Raw genomic sequence first — 5,019 nt, 5'->3', positions numbered from 1 at the left:
CCCATGTCTGGAAAATGTCAGACTCCTTGGTCTAGGAGGTAAACCTTTATTTAGAGTTCTACGAGTCTTACCTTTGCCCTGACCTTCTACAATTGAATTAGTTATTATTAAGTTCCTTTTGTATTTGGTGGTCACTATGATGTGTTACCCTTTCGAGGAAGAGCTTGTCCCAGCTGCTAGAGTACTGTCAAAAGACTGCTTTCTGGGCTCAGCGCCTATAGCTCAACCGGCTAAGGCGCCAGCCACGTACACCTAAGGTGAAGGGTTCGAATCCCCAGCCCGGGCCCGCCAAACAACAATGATGGCTGCAACCAAAAAATGGCCAGGCGTTGTGGCGGGCACCTGTAGTCCCAGCTACTTGGGAGGCTGAGGCAGGAGACGCCCAGGAGTTGGAGGTTGCTATGAGCTGTGATGCTATGGCACTCTACCCAGGGTTATAGCTTGAGGCTCCATCTCAAAAAAAAAAAAAAAAAGACTGCTTTCTGCCATCAGAGCCACCTAGTCTAAGGTCCTAGACAGCCCACATGCAATGAGTGGGGGCAGGGGGGGAGTGCCCTCCCTCTGTTCACACCTGTTTCCCACCCTACCCAGGGTGGAATAAGCATTCTGTACACAATCTCTATCTAGGGGTCTGCCTTTAGGAACCCAGCCTTTGACAGTGTGTGTGTCTGTGTCCTTCCCTTGCTTGAACATTGTGGTCAAGTCTGATGGTTTTGGTTATTATCTGCTTTTCCTATTCATCAAGAGTCAATATTAGACAGGTGAAGTAGGCTTGGCCTACAAGCTGGTAAAGAGATAAGCCATCTCCTGGGTTCATGGCAAGGTATTAACGAAAATGACTGGCCTTAAAAAAATAAAAAAAAGAAAAAAGAAAATGACTGGCCGAGTGCAGCAGCTCACGTTTATAATCCTAGCGCTTGGGAAGCTGAGGTAGGTGGATATCCTGAGCTCAGCAGTTCAAGATCAGCCTAAGCCAGAGCTAAAACAGAATAACTAGCCAGGCGTTATGGCAGGCACCTGTAGTAGCTACTTGAGAGGCTGAGGCAAGGGGATCATTTGAGTCCAAGAGTTTGAAGTTGCTGTGAGCTATGATGATGCCATGGCACTCTACCCAGGACAACAGAGTCAAAACAAAACAACAACAAAAAATAATGAAGATGGGTGGCGCCTGTGGCTCAGTGAGTAGAGTGCTGGCCCCATATACCAAGGGTGGCAGGTTCAAACCTAGCCCAGCCAAACTGCAACAACAACAAAAAATAGCCGGGCATTGTGGCAGGTGCCTATAGTCCCAGCTACTTGGGACGCTGTGGCAAGAGAATCACTTAAGCCCAAGAGCTGGAGGTTGCTGTGAGCTGTGACACCACAGCACTCTACTGTGGGTGATAAAGTGAGACTCTGTCTCTAAAAAAATAAAATAAATAATAACAATAATAGTAATAATAATAATGAAGATGACTTTTCCAAGCAGACTTGCGCTCATGCTGTGGAAAAACTTAACCTATATGATAAAGGTAGAGCTTGTAGGGTGACCTGGAACAAATCACCTCCCTTCTCTTTACCTATTTCTGTAGCTATAAAATGAGAGGGTGGGCTGGTTGCCATTCCTATCAGTCCATGATTCCAAATTGGTAACTTCTGTCCCCAGTGATGCGGTTGGACTTTAGGATTTGCTAATGTAACTTATCTACAGACTGCAAGTCAGGCCTGTAATCTCGGCATGTTTGGGAGGTAAAGGTGGGGGCACTATTTGAGGCAAGAAGTTCAAGACCATCCTTGGTGGCTCGGTGCCTATTGCTCAAGCAGCTAAGGTGCCAGCCACATACACCTGAGCTGGCGGGTTCGAATCCAGCCCGGCTTCCAAACACCAATGACAGCTGCAACCAAAAAATAGCCAGGCACTGTGGCGGGCGCCTGTAGTCCCAGCTACTTGGGAGGCAGAGGCAGGAGAATTGCTTGAGCCCAGGAGTTGGAGGATGCTGTGAGCTGTGATGCCATAGCACTCTACCCAGGGTGACAGCTTGAGGCTCTGTCTAAAAAAAAGGACCATCCTTGGTAATATAGTGGGACTCTATCTGTACAAAAAAATAATAAAAATTAACCAGGCATGGTGATACCCATCTATAGTCCTAGCTACTTGGGAGAGTGACGTGGGAGAATCACTTGAGCCCAGGAAGGAGTTCAAGGCTACAGTTAGTTATGATCTTGCCACTGTATTCTAGCCTGGGTGACAAAGTGAGACCTTCCCCTCTAAAAAATAATAAAAAGTAAAATCAAAACCATCTGCAGAGAATTAGTGCTTGTTTCTTTATCCAAAAAGCAATTTTACCAGCAGAATCGAGGGGGCAGGGGAAAGAAAAGAATCCTTACCTAATTAGGTGCAACCTAGACCCTGATATTTGAGTGTCAAAGATGATTAAGTAAAAGAGCTAATATAAGGGTTGGGGTAGGGGAATGAAGGAGCGGGGAGAGGGAAGGAAGGAGGGGGATAGGGCGTCACAATGTATGGCACACCTCTTGGGGGCAGGACACAATTATAAGAGGGACTTTTTCTAACAAATGCAATCAGTGTAACCTAATTCTTTGTACCCTCGGTGAATCCCAAACAATAAAAAAATAATAATTAAAACAAAGATGACTGAATGAGAGCAAAAATATCCATGATCTTATGATGCTCTAATAAATTCCTGTTCATCCTGCAGAGCCCAGCCATGACATCACCTCATTAGGGAAGATTTCACTCACCCCTCAAGTAGGGATCCACCTGTGCCTCTGTCTCTGTTGCCGGTGCTAGAAACAGACATGAGTACCATGCTGTCCAGCCCTCAGGGGCTTCCCAGCTATGCGGTGAGATGCACAGAGGGATTCCAGACCAGAAACTGAGTGACTCCTTACCTGGGAGGCAGTGATCAGAGGCTTCTTAGAGGAGGTGATACCAGAGACTTGCCACAGGCATTGAATCTGACTCTAATCCTGTGTCTGGATCTAACTGCTATTTGCAGGAAATATCTAGGACAGAGGAATTCATTGGATTGCACCAAAAGTTTGTAGTAAGCAAGATCTAGACTATGGAAAACTCTACACTCAAACAGCCCAGATTCCTCAATAGAGAAACTGAAAGAGAAAGCAGAGAATCCTACTGATTGAAAAAAACAAAGCTTAAAATATATATCAATTTTTTTTTTTTGAGACAGAGCCTCAAGCTGTCACCCTGGGTAGAGTGCTATGGCATCACAGCTCACAGCAATTTCCAGTTCCTAGGTTCAAGTGATTCTCCTGCCTTTGCCTCCCAAGTAGCTGGGGCTACAGGTGCCCACCACAATGCCCAGCTATTTTTTGGTTGCAGCCATCATTGTTGTTTGGCAGGCCGGGCTGTATTCGAATCCGCCAGCTCAGGTATATGTGGCTGGCGCCTTAGCCGCTTGAGCCACAGGCGTCTAGCCAATATATATCAATGTTTACATAGGTGAACAAAGTTAAACTATAGGGTATAAAGATCTAAAGATGCTCTATTAGGTGATAAATTAAAATGCCAGAACATGATTGCTATAAAATTAGAGGTGAAGTTACTTAGGACTGTCAGGGTTGTGTTTGGGAGGGCACATGAAAGAGATTTCTGGGGGAGGATGGGTAGAGGAAAAGTAATCAGTGGGACCACACCTACCGTGCATCTTACAAGGGTACATGTGAAATTTACTAACTGTAGAATATGAATGTCTTAACACAATAACTAAAAAAATGCCGTGAAGGTTATGTTAACCAGTTTGATGACAATATTTCAGATTGTATATTAAAACTAGCACATTGTTCCCCATGATTGCATTGATGAACACAGCTATGATTTAACAAAAAAAGAAAGAAAGATATTTCTGGGGTATCTGGCAAAATCCTCTGACCTGGATGGTGTTCACCTTATAATTCATTAACATATTCATTTGATTCCTGTGGTTTTGGAATCTTTTACTGTGTAATAAAAGATTTAAAAATGTATTTCTTGGGCAGTGCCTGTGGCTCAAAAGGGTAGGGCATGGGCCCCATATGCCGGAGGTGGTGGGTTCAAACCCAGCCCCAGCCAAAAAAAAAAAAAGAAAAAAAAAACATATATATATATTTCTCCAGGGGACATACTGGTCTAAAACACACAGCATGAGCCGTAATATACAGAGTTGCCAAATTCTGCTCTTAAGTTAAATAATATTCATTCACAGGCAGGCAGAGGCCTGATGTAAAGTAGATTATATTTTTAGAAATATCCTGGAGGTTTTAGCTGCCCACAAATGACTGTCTGTCTGCATGGCTATCAAACTGCCGCAACAGAGGCCTTGGGCGGGGGTGGGATGGGGTGGGGCCTGAGCCAGGGAAAAGCCACAGGGGCAGGGCCTGGGCCTCTGCAGCTCTAGTCCCACAGATTAGCAAAGACTGATTATAACTCTCTGGATGGAGGAGCCGGAGTCACACAGATCCCATAATGAGGAAGCAATGGCCAGTCCCCAGTGTGACAAGGGCTATAATATGATTCACCATCTTGGTAGCCATGAGAAGATGACAGAGGCAGCTTGTAGTACCCTTGCTTCTGCAAGGTCCAGGCTCTGAGGTAGAAACTTAGAATTTCAGGACAATTTCCTTATGGCATTTAGGAAATATCTCTTTCAACTTTAGGATTTTGGAGGCTGGGTCTGGTGGCTCACACCTGTAATCTCAGCACTCTGGGAGGCCAAGGCGGGAGGATTGCTTGAGTTCGTGAGTTCGAGATCAGCCTGAGCAAGAGCTGTCTCTAAAAATAGCCAGGTGTTGTGGTGGGTGACTGTAGTCCCAACTACTTGGGAGCCTGAGGCAAAAGGATCGCTTGAGCCCAAGAGCTTCAGGTTGCTGTGAGCTATGACGCTATAGCACTCTACTGAGGGTGACAAAGTGAGACTCTGTCTCAAAAAACAAAACAAAAGGCTCGGCGCCTATAGCTCAACCGGCTAAGGCGCCAGCCACGTACACCTAAGGTGGCAGGTTCGAATCCCCAGCCCGGAC

Source organism: Otolemur garnettii, unplaced genomic scaffold (genome assembly GCF_000181295.1).
Source record: "Otolemur garnettii isolate 467f Iridium unplaced genomic scaffold, OtoGar3 scaffold00112, whole genome shotgun sequence".
Classification (NCBI taxonomy): Eukaryota; Metazoa; Chordata; class Mammalia; order Primates; family Galagidae; genus Otolemur; species Otolemur garnettii.
This window is presented reverse-complemented; position numbering follows the sequence as displayed.